Below are 16,008 nucleotides of genomic sequence, written 5' to 3'. Positions count from 1 at the left end.
TTGAACGCTTCCAGGGATGGGGCATCCACAGCTTCCCTGGGCAACCTGTGCCAGTGCCTCACCATCCTCATTGGGAAGAAATTTCTCCTTATGTCTAGCCTAAATCTGCCTCTCTCCAGTTTATATCCACTGCAGCTAGTCCTGTCACCACAAACTTTTGTGAACAGTCCCACTCCAGCTTTCTTGTAGCTCCTTTCAGGTACCGTAAGGTCGCTAGAAGGTCTTTTCAGAGCCTTCTCCCAGGCTGAACAACAACAACTCTCTCAGGCTGTCCTCATAGCAGAGGTGCTCCAGCCCTCTGATCATCTTTGTAGCCCTCTTCTGGACCCGTTCCAACAGCTCCATAGTCTTCTTATGTTGAGGATTCTAGAACTGGACACAATACTCCAGGTGGGGTCTCACGAGAGAGGAATAGAGGGGCAGAATCACTTCACTCGCCCTGCTGGCCACGCTTCTTTTGATGCGGCCCAGGACACGGTTGGCCTTCTGGGCTGTGAGTGCACATTGCTGGCTTATGTCGAGCTTCTCATCAACCAGCACCCCCAGGTCCTTCTCTGCAGGGCTGCTCTCAATCACGTCGTCCTCCATCCTGTATTGAAACTGGGGATAGCCCTGACCCAGGTGTAGGACCTTGGCCTTGTTGAACCTCATGAGGTTTCCCCAGGCCTATTTCTCCAGCCTGTCCAGGTCCCTCTGGATTACATTCCGTTCTTCCATGAGGAGCATGGATAAATCCGTTTTAAACTACTCCTATATGAATATATTTTCGTACCTTGAGAAAACACGCTTTTTTAAAAGCAACGTTATTTATGATGAAGGACTGTTTTCTTTACACAAAATCAAAGATCATGTATCTGTAGTGCCACTTTAATTCTTTCTCTCTGTCTCCAGGATATAAACAGGTCTGAGATCCAGAAGAAAATCTGCACCTGGCTCACGGTAACACATGAAATGTGTAACAAAGACGATGTGGTAAGAGGACATTATGGTACAACTTCTGTATTTATGTAATGCAGGATTCCTAATGTCATGATAAAAATGGCACGTAAATGGAAAGAAATGTTCAGGTGTTTTTATGACTGTTACTGAGATGAATCAGCACTCTAATTTAAAAATAAACTGTCCTCTAGTTGCTCTACTTAACAGATTCTCAAGAGCTGTTTTTAGGAGAATGCTTTTAAGCTTAAGACCAAGTTCCCTGCCTAGTTGTAAATGCAGCCAATATGAAATGTGACTGATTTTGTATGGTCAGAAGTCACATAATCCCCACATCTCAATAGCTTCTCAAGAAGTCAGGAATAGGTGTTGCTTCTGTCACAGAACACTGACTTTCAGAAAATGATTTATGAAAATCTCGGATGAAGTGAGCCTTGGTTTTGCAAAGCCGTGGCTCTGTTCAAAATGAAAGCTGTCCTGTCCAGAAGTGAAATAAGCTCAGTTTCTGTCGAATGCTTGCTGGTCTTTGGGCAGTGATATAAGAGTCATTAGCAGGTGCCACAGGGTGAAATACAAAAAATGTATTCCTCACTGACACCACAGTGACAATTGCTGTATCAAACCACGCATTTCACTGGTTGAAGTTCTGTATCAGGCAGCATTGAGATGATGCTTTCTGGAAAAGCAGCGCTCCAGAGAAAATAGGAATTACTAACTTAGCTGTTCAGAAAGACCGGCTTCCAACTTAAAATAAGAACATTTACAGAGGAGATTCTACACAAACACATTTAAGTAGTTTTCAATTTTTGAAGGAAAGTGGAGAGTGCTACTTCAGCAGTTTTCTTTTATGCCATCATGTCTTAAAAAAAGCATATGAATCTGATTATTTTATTGAATATTTTCATTTTGCAAGAAAGATGAGAAGGGCTGGACAAGACAGCAAAGGAAAGGGTAACAGCTGACATCTCTCCAGTTAACGCAGCACATTTCTTAGTGCTGTAAATTGAGCAAGTGAAGGCAAACGGGGGGGGATGGTGCTTCTGGTTAAATAATCATGAAACGAAATAAGTCATATAACTGCCTCAGAGCAACTTTTCTGAATGGAAAAATGTAGTATCAGCCCTTAGAGCCGCTCTGCAAAAAAGATAGCATAGAAGAGTAGGGAAATTGTACTGATAAGCCCTGTGGAATATCATACAGCTTTCTCCACGCTTGCAAATCCAGGAAAAATTGCCATTAGTGTCTCAGTCTTCTGGCACAGCTCAGGGGGTCTGAAGGTGATGTCTTGCATTTTACAATTATGAAGTTCCTTCCCTCTTTTTTTTCTTTCCTTGTCTTGTGTATATATGCATCTAATTTCAACTTTGACTTTTTTACCTTTGTAAAGGTGTTATTCTTTAAACTAGGATTCAAATGTGATCAAGTCTGTTAGGCCACAAATTTAATCTGCTGAACCTGAGAAGAGTTTCTAAAGTTGAGGAATGTGCTTCAGAAGTAAATGTCTTTTATTTTAAAGAACAGCTTTAAGTAACTGAATAGTTGTGCTTGGGTTTCACATGGTTGCAGCAACACAGCCCTCAGTCTGTGCTGTCTGACTGAATCTATTTGTTTGCATGTAGGAAGACACAAACAGAGAAGCGTACATCTTTAAAGTCTCTCTTGCTATGAATTGCTATCAAACCTCAAGCTTAGCAAACTGAATCATGGAAATCCATGAGATTTCTGTGTATTACAAGCAATGAAAAATTAAAAGCAGCTGAACGTGATTCCTTGGAGTTCATGGGCTGCATTTTAATGCTTGTTTCACACATGGACTAGGTACTTTTTTTCTTTCTTTCTTTTTGTTTTTGTTTTTTCTTTCTTTTGTAGCCCATCTCCAGTGTTAATATAAATATTTTGGTGTTTTTTCCAGATGGCAGCACTTGAGAAAGCTACTGGTGATGTTGTGCTCAAGTTTGAACCATTTGTTCTTCACGTGCAGTGTCAAGAGATGCAGGATGCACAGCTTCTGGTAAAATTACATTGAGTAACAGTATCACAATATTGTTCTCTTATATTCTGTGCTGCAAAGGAAAAAGTGTTGGCTCCTGAGCAAGCTCTAGCACTTTAGAATAGTCCCAGATGTGCTATATGTTTAATAACCAAGGTATTAAAAGTAAGCTAATGAAGAAAACACAGCTTTAAAGTGAGTAGAGATTTTGCTTTCCATTTTAAAATCAAAATTACTCAACTGCAGCTTGGTTTGCAAGCTGAAGCAGATTGCCTGCTAAAAAGCTTTTCCAGCGAGCTCAGGTTGCTTTCATGGGCTGAAAGTGACGGTGTTTGTAGACAGCATTTTGCTGCCAGCCAGGCCATTTGGCTCCTGTGTTGCAGCTCATTGAATAGTACCTTTGCCTTCTGCTTTTCTAGCCTGACTCCAGAGAGTAATGCATGATGCGTTTGTTCCTTCATTGATCTAGAAGAGAGCTGATTAGCTGCTTTTATAGCATTGCTGCCCTTCTAGCTGTACAAGAGTAGCATGACTGAGTGCATGGCTACCAGATAATGCAGTGCCGTGCCCAGAGAGATGGTCATGTCCCATCTGCAGTGACGGGTTTAGATTGGACAGTCAGGATTGACTGGAGCTCTCTTAAAACTGCCCACTATTTGTGACACTACATGGGTTTGATCTTAAAAACATTTTAATGTATCTATTTTCCTGTATTAATCTGGGGAGATGGTTTGGAATAAGTTTTTTGCAAAACTGAGACTGAGCTGCATTGCAACCTACTGGGAATTATTCCTTGCTGTGAAAGTGTGTGAGACTTGTTTAAGGTATCTTTTTTTTTCCTCAGCATTCAGTGGCTGTTGATTCTGGGTTCAGGAACTCTGGTATTACAGTTGGCAGAGGAGGAAAAAATATGATGGTAAGGACTTTTCTACTGACCTGTAAGGAATATAACAGAATCCCATCATTACTTGTAGCCTCAGTTTTTTTACAAGCCAAGATCTGTGCTGTAACGTGATTGACTGCTTTCACAGGCCATGCTGTAGCACTGCAAATTCTTTCTGCCTCATTTGACAGCAAACTAACCAATTCTGTGGGAGAGTGGTTTTTTTCCTTTAGTAAATTCCCCATAATATTCAAACAACCTTAATAAAATAAAAAACTTTATTCTAGAGAAATCCTTCTCTGTGTGTTTTTAGGCTGTCCGGAGCACTCATTGCTTAGAAGTTCCATTGAGCCACAAGGGGAAATTGATGGTCTCTGAAGAATATATTGAATTGTTGGATTCCACTAGTCCTGTTCATTACATCTAAATCTGAAAGTGAAAAATGCACAGGAGAGATTGTTTAAATAAAAAAAACAAACCAAAACACAAACTAGACAGCTCTTACAAAGTCTAAAATACAATTTCAATTAATTGTTTGAGCTCCAAAGGCTATAAAGTATTTAAGGAAAAACCTGTAAGCGACATGAGTTTGCAGACTTTGTTATTAAGTGTGGTTTGAGTTTCTTTTCTCATGTTAACAGCATTTGTTATTCTAACACAGTGGCCATCTCAGCAGAATTCAGGTGGCAATACATGCTTTAAACCACTAAATGCTTTGCATAGTTTGCAAAACTGAGGATTTTTGAGGGTGGTGGAGAGTTACACACAGTACAATTGTGTCCAGCTGAGGAAGAGAACAGGCAGAAGTGCCAGAGTGCGAGGGACACAGATACTGGTGAGGCACCTATGTATACGTAACCAGAGGAGTTTCTTTTTATATGTCCACTGGGAATCTCTGTAGTGGTTAAAGTTAGCAGTGACTGCTCATAGCAGCAGTCCATCTGATTGCTAATGCTGTCAGTCATTAAACATTTAACCTGATACCGTTTCTAGTTTCTGTAAGGTTAACAGGGTCTTCATGGCACTTGAGTGCCTCCACCACTTGATTGCTAACATCCAGGCATTACAGAGTGGAGTAGCAGGACACGCACAAGGACACGCCCTGGTATTTCTGATTATCCTTCCAGTGTTGGCTAGAACATCTCAATGTCAGTAACAATTTTCTTCTCTTGGCACATTTTGGTGATATTACAAAAGCATTTGTTTGTTCAGTTTTGCAGATCCTGAGCAAACCTACAAAAGTAATACTGACATAATTTGTTTCTTTCTAGATTCTACAGAAGCTTAGAGTCAGCTTTGCAAACTGCCGCTGGTGCAAATGACTTGCATTCTGAGGGGATGGAGAGGAGTCGCTCTGTGTATGTTCGTAGAAGGAAGAGGAAGACAGTTCACAGACAAAGAGTATGCTCCTCTCCCAAGGATCAGCATGAAGAGCTGGAGCCTGAGGATGATATAGAAAACAGTCTTGATATTTTTGCTGATATCATGATCTAGACTAAAGCAAACTGAATAACAATTGTAATGCTCTTTGTAAGAGACAGAAATACTGCTCTGTTCTAAGCAGTAACACTCCTATGGATGTTTACCAGAAAAAAGGTAATTAAACAGAATTGTGCACAGGTTCAATGCCAGAGAACAAAACCTTAGAAGGTTTTGGGTGTTGTTTTTTTTAAAAGCACTGTCTTTTACTCTGTCTGCTAGTCATCACAGAAATAACTGGTTTGGTACAGCCTTTGGCTATGTCCTCAGTGGTGGCGTTTTGTGTCCATATGCTGAGTTTAGGCCTTCTGATTTTCACCGACCAGAGAAACTCTAAAAGCCTAGTTGTTATCGCTGAAGGTTTTTAATCCCTGTAGGAGCTTTGCCAGCAGTACAGATGCCCGTCTCAGAACAGGACAAAGCTACGTGTCAGCCAGCTGAAGGACAGTTGCTGGTGTGGAGATAAGAACAGAAAACTAGAAGTTGGGTCCTGCTCTGTGCCAGCTTCAGCCACTGTGTCCTGGATCCTTTCTGGCCGTTGCACTGGGCAGCAGTGTTGATGTTGTTTTCCTGCACTTTGCTGTGTTTCAGGCCCCAGCCCCCTGTGTGTTGCCATGTTCTGCTTCCCTTGGCCAGTGGCCGTTAAGTGTTATTTTCCTTTGAGTCTTGTAGCCAGCTCCATACATTGATTTTGCTCCCTTACATCTCATTCCATGTGGCTGGTGCCCAGCCTCCGTTCTAGCTGTCGGGCATAAGGTCATCCCAAGTGTACCCTAACAGGCTTTCTTCCCAGGCTGTGAAGCATCGGCACTCAACAACTGTTAAGCACAAACCAGCGCAATAATGTGCACATTCCTGTATTGCACCCCTGGAAAATTCACTCCTTACTCCAGGTGTATTTTGCAGAACAATGGTGAATTTGTGAACATTTGCAGCAATGGATCCTGAGCCTGCCCTGCTTTTTATGCCCCTAGTAATACACTAACACTGCAAAACAAGGCCCTGACTGAAGGAAAATGGTTTATTTGGTGCGGTAGCTCCAAGTTCACAGAGCAGGGAGTTGTCTGTTGGGAAATGGTTAAGTGAACAAGGACATGTTCCCTTGAAGGAGCTGTATAAACCATCTCCCTGATGAGCTGGGAGCAGCTGGCTGTACAAGCTATTCTTTTTGATAACATTAAGCCTGACTCTAAGATAAGTCAGCACGTAGCCTAGAACATTGTAACCAAAACAGGACTTTTTGTCCTTGAACATAGAAACTATAGCAGGATGTTAGAAGCAAAATATCAGGTAGTAGTTAATGAATATTAACATAGGGGGCAATATGAATATGGCCAATGAACATGTATTTGCATGCTGTTACTAACCAATGAAATTATAATACGATGATGTAATCAAGTAGAAGAAAAGTATATAACCTGACTTGTTTTGAATAAAGACAACCTTGCTTTATCAATCATATTGATTTGACTGCTTGAGTCCCTCCCGCCGTGGCAAGTGGCGCCCGAACAGGGACCCGAAGACCTGACTGGACCGGGACCTGATATGGTCACCATCCTGACCGGCAGGAGCTCGGAAAAGCACCGGTAGCAGCGACCAGGGGGCAAAAGATTGACGCTGGCTGGAACAGGAAACTCGATCCGTGCCTGAAGAGACCTTATAGAAGGGGTTCGCCGTCCGACGAGGGCCAATGCAAACGTAAGGCTGCACCATTTATGTGATATAGGGCAAGTTACCAGTAACAATGGAAAAGCAAGTGGCCCTAGGTTTACTTCAATGCTTTTTAGAAAAGCGAAAGGTACAGGATATAAATCTTAAAAAGGAATTACCAGGGCTGACAATCCCTTTGATCCGGGTCCGAGAGACACCGACAAGGAGCCCAATCCACCCCCTCACTGTCCCTCAGACCAACAGGCGCGAGCCAGGAGGGAGGCACAGCAGCAGGGAGAAGTTGAAATATTGCAAGCTTTGATCTGTGTGCGGCACGGCAGTCTGCGCTGGGGACTAATTAGTGACGAAGCGATGCGGGGGATGTGGGCCATTCACAGGGGAGGTTTGGGATGCAGGGGGTGCGGGACGGCAGCGGGTGCAGGGGCGGCTGCGGTGCAAAGCGTGGGGGCAGGTTCATTCCTGCACTCCAAAACTGGGAAGAAGGGAAAAAGAAAATGAAAAAGTTTAGTTTGGGATTTTGTTTTACTGCCTTTTTCTACCTCTAATGGAATTCGTAGACCTAAAATGATTTGGCAGAACATTTTTCACCCAGCTCTAATCTTGATATTTTAAGCTGCTTTTGACATGGAAACTACTGAACAAACAGCTCTGAATCGCTACATCCATAGCTGTGAGGATTGGCATCGTTGCCACACAGAGGTATTATTGCCTGTGCCTGTCATTTCAGATTTGGCTTTCTATCTTTTAAAATGCATTTTTCCAATTAATTTGTGAGTTACTTTAGTTTTCTGTGTGTTCATAATAGTAGTAATAATTCCAACAATTATTATAAAAATAGCATACGGAACTGGTAGTTACAATCAGCTATAGGAAAAATCTGAGGCATACCTGACATTAAGCTCACTGAAAAGAATGTGTCTATATGACAACCAAAGCAAAAAAGGTGGCTTTGGTTTCAGCTATTTCAGTAAGAACATATGTTCAATTTCTTGTAATTCTTAATATACCTAATTTTTCTTAAATTTTTGAGCAATTAATGTCATAGTTTTATTTTCATCCTTACTACTTATTTTTTTATTTAATTTTGTAAGACTAGCTTTTTACTTTGGAATTCTTCCAGGCCTCAGACTGTGGGTGGGAGGGTCCAAGGAGGAGACATGAATCTCCTTGGTGACCAGTCCTTTGCTGTCTCTAATTCACTCCAAGCTTCAGGAACAGAGGGGGTTTGTTTTATTTTTGTTTTCTCCCTGGCAAGGCTGCACATCAGGACCCCTTGGTGGTCAGCCTGCCCTTTGCTGTGTCTTGTGCTGCAGTTTCAAGCCCAGGAGCAGTGGTGTGAGTTTGGGAGTGGTGCTTCCAGCTGTGAGGATTGTAGCTTGCTGGGGCGCTCGGTGTGGTGTTTGCCTGTGAGGCAGTGCCATTTGGCTGGTGCCCATCGATCCCGCTGGCTGTGCCGCAGTTTGTGGTAGCTGGACTTGCCATGTCTCTTCCTCGTGTGCAGAGAAGTCAGCCACAGCACAGTCCCTCTGCCCCCCAAGAATCAACACTGTGTTACTCCACTGCTTTTCTCCTGGCAGACTCAATGAGATTTTCAGGGGACCATGATGAGGATGTCATCACCACTTAGCCCTAAATGCACCTGGATCCTTTAGCTGTTTTAGGATTCGGGCTTGGCAGAGCCCACATGGTCACTGCTGTGCCTGTGTCCAGGAGTCGCTGCCTGGGGAGCAGACCAACAGTCAGGCTACAGGTATGCCAGTCCTGTGGGTCCTGCAAAGCAGCTGGAGGCATTCCTGGCCCTGGCTTTGCTTCCTCTTCTGCTGCAAGATCTCAAAAGTTCTGCAGTCTTTGTTACCTGGTGCTGGGTTTTCCCTGTCCTAAACTCATGGTGTTGTCCTTCCTGTTCTGTGCTTAGTTCCAGATGCTGAGCCATACATGGCACTGCTGCATTTCCAGGAACTCCTGCTCCTCTGATATCTTACACATCCTTTGGTCAAACTATATAATAAATTCATCTTAGAGAAATTATTGTTATCATCAGTTAATTTCTTTAGAGAGAGGGAACAAATAATTTTCTCCCGTGCCTTGTCAGCTGGCTTGGCACTGGCTTTCAACAAGGAGCGTTGGGTCCAGGGACAGTCTGAGCAGGGAAGCACATAGCTCAACAGGAACAGAATTGCACCAAAAGCAAACAAAACAGCATTACAAGTGCAACTTTCTCTGTGTTTCAGTGCTGTTAGTGCTGAGCCAATGTAGGTGTATCTGCAAAAGCTGCTGGAAGTGACGTCTGTGCTAAACCCTGCAAGTGGTGTCCCATCTGTCCTGCTCAGAGCAATGTCTGCTTCCCCTCCATGCTCTCAGCTCCCGGGCTGTGGCACTAATGCTGCAGAAAGCTCAGCTCCTTTGGCTTCTCTTGGACTGAGTCTATGAGGATGAAACTTCTCTCAGAAGAGGGCCCCGCTGCCTCCAGGTCTTGACACTGGCAGGTTTCTCCCTGCCTGTGGCTGCTGGGGTCCAATGCCTGGGAGGCAGACACCTGTCCTTGCAGGGATCCACCTCCCCTTCTGGAGCCAGGCACCTCAGGGAGGCCGAGGTTGTGTGAGTCACTATCCCTGGAGGTATTTAAAAGACGGGTGGATGAGGTGCTCAGGGACATGTTTTAGTGGCTGACAGGACTGGTTGGACTCAATGATCCTGGTGGTCTTCTCCAACCTAGTGATTCTGATTCTGTGATTCTGAGTGCTCTGCCTGCAGTGGTGGACACCTCGCCTGGATGTTTTGGTGCACTTACTTCAAACATTAGTGACCTGGCACAACTGACCATGGGCACCAGGATTTTGGAGACCAGCTCTCCCTCTATCCTTTCCCAAGACAAGGAAGACTGACTGAAAATGTCGTATGAGTTGGTGGAACGAGAAGGTGCACATTCAGCATACAAATCTCAGTAGCAGTTGACACAAAGGTGTTGAAGAAGCATTCCTGGATAGATGGGGGCTGAGCCTAGGGCCCCGTGGTGGAGATGAGCCTGAGGCAGCTGGGCAGCAGGTAAGTGTTGTACTCACCTGGTGCTACGCTGGGAGACAGTGCTGAGCTCTGGACTGCTGGCATAGGACTAAAGGACTGGTGTGACTGCAAAACACAGCACATAAACTGCTTATGCTGCTGAAGACAAGGAGGGACCATGAGTTCAGAACCAAACATTTCAGGAGGGGTAAAGTGAAAAGGTATGGTGGGCTAGCCACTCCAGAAAAAAATGCCTTAGAACTTGGTTGTCTGTGAAGTTAACTGTGCATTGCTTTACAGTGTGTTAGTCAGCAGTTTACTGTTCAAAAGCAGAAATTGCAGCTAATTTCTGGAGGAGAAACAAATTCTTGTGTAATACTGGCAAGGTGAAAACCCACTGTAGAGTTGTGCCAGTCTGATCCTGGATTGTACGCCTGGAGTTCCCTCCTTGTGAGGTTGCTAGAGTGAGGGCACGTTGATCCCTGGGGAATGATGACATTTGATTCACTTTAAACAAAAAGAAAAGTTAAGAGTTTTTTCAGGTGTTTTGGTTATCACTAAAGCCCTTTGCTTCTGTAGTGAAGAGTTAGCTTCAGGCTAGCACAGCCAAGATAACTGGCACAAAGGCAGAGCCCTGAGCTCTGGGGAGAAGGGGAGGTCTCAACCTCTGCCTCTCTGGTCTCGTTTTTCCTGTGTGGAGTAGTTACACTTTCCAGAGTCACAGCGCTGTGCCGCTGTCAGGGCTGTTGATTTCCTTGACATCATTTCTCCTTAAGGTTAATAGTATTTCACTTTTTTGTTTAAAACTACTAACAGCATTCTCTGTGTGCACTGGGACTTGGATATCTGAATTATAATATCAACAGCCTCCGCTGTTTTACTTTTGTGGAATGAGCTGTAGTTACCAGAACCCAAATTACACCCTCTGCTTCTGCTTTTGCTCAGATCTTTCCTGTGCTACCTTTCTTGAAAACTTATCTGCGTGTCCTTTCCTTATTTCCTCTGGGCCCATTCCTGAAGCTACTGTGGATGTAACTGTGTGAACTGGGGATGCTCACACAACTGCTTTGTTTGTTAATTAACATCCAGTGACCTAGGCTGCAGATGGTGAAGGCGAGTGATCATAATCATCAAGCTGTTTTTCTTTCTTTTCAATATGAAGAGTTTGGGGGTAGGAATGGAGGTGCCTTTGCAAAGCAGTGGTAGAACCAGCTGGCATGCTCAGGGCACAGCAAGGTTGTTTGCCTTTTTTAGCTTGGTTTTGGAGACAGGTTTTATATCTCCATATGCCACTTTGATTGAGTTATCTTTATTGTTTGCCTCTTGGTTTTTTTAGTTTCCACCTTGCTCTCTAACGGTGGAAAACACACATGCTAGAAATTTTCCATGACAGGAAGTTCAAACTCGGTACAAAGATTCCTTCTTGGGAAATAGCTGAGGAAGCAGGTTTTACTGTGTGCCCTGAAGATCAACAGACCTGGATCCCCATCAGTCAATGACAGAAGATAATTCCAGAGTCAGGGGGCTGAAAAACTTCATCTTTTTTTCCTAGAATAGTTAAATTCAATGGCAATGGACCATTAGATCGTATGGAAATCCTAGGGTCTCTCAATGCCTGAGCTATATAAGACCCCAGTTAGATGAAAACAGAGAGAAGGATGAGGTAAGATGCTAGGAGAACTATGCTGAAGTAAGTCTGCAATTGACAAACTTGCTTGAAGAAACTGTGCTTTCAAGATTGACTTCAGTGACTGATAAACTTAGGTGAGACATTTATAAAGATGTGAATGAATATCTGGCACTTTAGACCGCCTGAAATTTCTACCCTGAATTTTTTATTGGCTGCAGCTCTAAAATAGTGGAAGCCATTTATGTAACTCTCTGAACACCCTTGATAGGAGTGGCTATATATCCTATTCCTAAACAACTCTGCATGAAAAATGGTTTTTACTTGACTCTGCAAAGAGGCTGGAGAACTCCACAATGATACGTTGCATACCCTTGAAAATTAGCAGAAGTGGGAAAAGAAAGGTAGTGCAACAGTAAATCACAGATTCAAGGGGAGCAAGCTAGAATGGTAAATCCCAAATTATTGAATGAGGGTTCATTACTATGTGCTGTGAGTGCTGTGCGATTAAAGAATTGCGCCAGATTGCCTATGGTATGCTGGTATAATCACATTGATTTTATCACAGCTATGCCAGTGTGATGCAAAGGAGAATGTGGTCCTAGAAATGTTTATGGTTAAGTGTTAGCAACTCAGAGGAAGCAATCTAATTTTGTGCCTTCCAACGAGACAGAGCTCCTGGTGAACTCAGCCGTTCAAAGTGGCGTGTCGCTTCCATGAATGCCTTCTGTGGATGGCAATGCTGGGGAGCAGCAGGGCTAGCGGCTCAGAGTGCCTCCTTCTGTTATGTTTCTGTTGCATCAGGTCCCTGCTCCCAACACTGACAGAGAGTTGTGCCTGACAGTACCACAGGGTTCAGTCCTTCAGCTGCAGATGAGGAGTGAACATCTGAAGTCAGTTAGTCAGGATGGCTCTTCAACAACTGGCAGCATCTGTGCAACATTCATGGCAAGCACACAGTTTTAACAGCTTAGTTCTCAGCCATACCCATGCTTCTCTGTAAGACTGCAAAGCTGAAACAAGCTGTCCAACACTTTTGCAAGCTTTTACATTAAAGTGGATGATAATAAACCCATTTTTTTTTGAGACCTATGCATGTCAGCATGTTTTTGTAGCGACATGCCTTCATACCTCCCGTTCCACCGGTGATGGAATTTCAGCAACTGGCTTTTAGTGATACCAGAAATTTCTGGTGCCTCTAGGAAGCCCAGTGAACAGCTACAAGAAATGCAATTGTAGACACCTGTGATGAATAACAGCATTGATGTTATATGGTTAGCGAAGGCATAACTGCTCCTCTCTTGTACTAATTTCCCAGCCCTGTGCAGGCAGTGACTGTGAATGCACTCAGGCAGTGTGTCTATTAGCTCACTTCAGTTAGCATCGTAATGATCGACTCGCTAGGATAACCTATAACCATTATAAGGGATTTTCAGCCTTACTCACTGTGTATTCTTTTGCAAGGATGCACACTAGCAAACAGTTACTTTTCCAGATTGATATTGACCAGAGAAGGTGAAGCCAAAGGTGGGAGAATGGATCTCTTAAAGTCTCAAAAGCAAAGATTCATGTTTGATTATGTTTTAACGCCCTATGGACAGTTTGTTGCGATCAGTAACTTCTGTTCATCTGATATCCAAAGCCGCCTTCTTGAATCACTTTTCCTTTGTGATCTAGAGTTTGCCAGTTCTTTTTTTAAACTCAGGTTAACTCCTGCTGGCATTACATGACACTACATATTATGTTAGAAGTTTGTTTAACTCCGTACAGAAATATGTGGTGACAGATAGTTCCTCAAAGAGCTCATTGCTTTCACCGATTCTCCAGCTTGACACTTTGCTGGCTACTCAGAGACCTGTTTTTTGGCAGGGGTCGTGGATGCTACCAGAAGAGTATTTGAAGAGCATTTGAAGGTGAGAGTCAACAGTCTCCTGCTTTGCCAGCTATGTATAGTGCCAAAGTAAAGCTATCATATTAAAAGAAAATACACTCTAGACTTTTTTCATTTATTTATTGAAGCTAAAAGTGACCAGTACATTCAATGGTACAAAATGTGAGCCTAAACTCTGGTCTTGTTTTCTTCTTACAACACTCTGGGGCCCTTCTTCCTAAGGAAATTTCCTGCTGTTGTGTAGATTTCAGCTGTTTGAGCTCTGCCTCCAGATGCTCATGGAATTAAATGTTCAATATTGGCTGTCAATGGCAATGAGTGCTGCTGGTCGGAACCCCCATTCAAAGGGGAAAGCATAATTTCTTCTCTCGGAGCTTGTTAAAAGGCTGCTTGGCTGACCAGAAGCAGCCACATATAACCTCCATGACGGTAACCATAGTGGATTGAGGTTGGTGCTGTGACTGTGTGTGGGAGAATGGGGTGCAGCCCTTACTTCTCCACGGTGACTGCCAAAATGACTCTCCCAATGTGTGAATGCCACCGCTTTCCCTCTTTAAACTGGGTGCCTAAAACCCCACGGGCTGCCTTTTGGCATGACAGGATTTGGTGAATCCACTAAGAGCTCACACACACTTAAAATCCTCAGGCTGGAGACGACGCTGCTGATTGTCTGCTGAGGATAGCCTGGGAGGTCGAGCATCTCCGGGTTGAGAAAGGAGTGCAAGCTGGCTGGGTGCAGGCAGACTTCTGTCCTCAGGGAGGGTTTTGGCAGGTGCCTTTGGTGGAGTGGAAAGACCTGGGCTGGAAAGAGCCTGTGGTGAAGGGCCCTGGCAGTGTCAGGCATGGGGAGGGTAGTGAAGCATGCATGTGTGCTGCCCTGTGTGCTTTTCTTGTTCCTCTTCCCCAGGCTGTTCATCAGTGTGTGCAAGCGTGTATATCACACTGGGACATTCGACTCCCTTCACCTGCCTTTCCTGGGAAACAGTGTTCATGGTGCTGACAGTTGCATGTAGGTAAGTCGTCTTCTGGAATGCTCTGGGTGGTCCCGGTGCCAAGCTTTCTACCCAGCCCTGTGAGTGATGTGTGTTCTGGAGGTGGCACAGAGCAGTCTCTGATACCACTTGTCTGCTCTGGAGCCCTTTGCTACACCACCCTTCTTCAGCAAGGGGAATTTTCCTTGTCTAGTTTGGATTTTACTTTTGAATGAGGTTTCCAGTCTTGGGCCTTGGGTAACCTGCCTACTCCAAGGAATTACCAGTGCTCAGACTGTGGATGTGGTTATCGCCTTCCTGTGTGGGCTCTGCCTCACCGACATGGTAATGACATTGCTGTGACTCGTTACAGGCAAGCTTCTTTAAATTATAACCCCCACTGATAAAACAGAATAATGACCTCCCTATGTCATGCCAGCCAGAGGAGTCCCACTGGGGGCTATTGAGGTCAAGGGCAGTAAATTAGCAAATGCCACGACAAATAAATGAGAGTTAAGGGAAAAAAATCTACGCACATGGCACATTCTTGCTGAGCGTAGCCCACGATGGGGATTGTGAGGCTTTTATGATGCAGTTTGGGTGGGTGATTGAAATCCTGTAGTTTTGGAGAAAGGTGGAACCTTCTCCTCCCCACCCCCCTGCCTCCCTTGATCCCTGAGCTGGATTGATGCACATGGAAGACCTTCTGATGGGCTCCTTGCTAGGCTTCTCCTTTGCGAGCCTGAAACTGTCTAGGAGCTGCGGAGCTCCAGTTCTGCACATAGAGCTGTATTCCTGCTGAGCGGCTCAGCACTGTGCTTCTGCAGCACCTGTCCATGCTGAGTGCCTGCTCTGTACAGTTGGCATGGAGGTCCCACAGGCAGCTGGGGCTGGGCAGGCCACGCAGGCAAGCTGGAAGGGGTCTGATCTGACTGATAGTTGAGAAGCACAGTCCCCAAAATGGTGATCTAGGCAGCCTGTGTGACCGCATGCCGGTGCTGAGGAAGAGGTGGTGTGCCCCGAGCTCTCCTACCTGCGTCTCCTGGGTCATACGTGGCACCACCAATGAATCATAGAATCATAGAATGGTTTGGGTTGGAAGAGACCTTAAAGATCATTCATTTCCGACGCCCATGCCATGGGCAGGGACATCCCCTGGACCAGGCTGCCCAAGAACCCATCCAGCCTGGCCTTGAACACTTCCAAGGAGAGGACATCCACAACTTTCCTGCGCAACATGTTCCAGTGCCTCACCACCCTTGTTGTGAAGAATTTCTTAAGGTCTAGTCTATATATTCCCCCCCTTCCCCTCCCCCCTCCCAATTTAAAGCCATTCCCCTCGTTCTATCACTACATGTCTCTGTAAAAAGTCCCTCCCCAACTTTCTTGTACACCCTCTTTGGTGCAGCATCCCTCTGCATAAAGAGGGACCAGAGTCATTGCAGAGGAGAGAGAATGAAAGAGGGGTCGAGAACTGGCTCTTGGGCATTCAAACATGGTGTTTGACAGTCCTGGGATCTGTTCCCAGTGTCCCATGCTACTCCTGTACATTGCCTA

General features: G+C 44.6%; 1 pseudogene; it reads left to right on the top strand.

Moving 5' to 3' along the window:
- Window positions 1-912: 912 nt before the first annotated feature.
- Window positions 913-5,488, top strand: LOC138723407 (tRNA wybutosine-synthesizing protein 3 homolog; annotated as a pseudogene).
- The last annotated feature ends 10,520 nt before the right edge of the window (window positions 5,489-16,008 follow it).

This window comes from Phaenicophaeus curvirostris, chromosome 8, assembly GCF_032191515.1.
Source record: "Phaenicophaeus curvirostris isolate KB17595 chromosome 8, BPBGC_Pcur_1.0, whole genome shotgun sequence".
NCBI classification, from domain to species: Eukaryota; Metazoa; Chordata; class Aves; order Cuculiformes; family Cuculidae; genus Phaenicophaeus; species Phaenicophaeus curvirostris.
The sequence above is the reverse complement of the archived record's forward strand: the minus strand, read 5'-3'. Positions and strand labels throughout refer to the sequence as shown.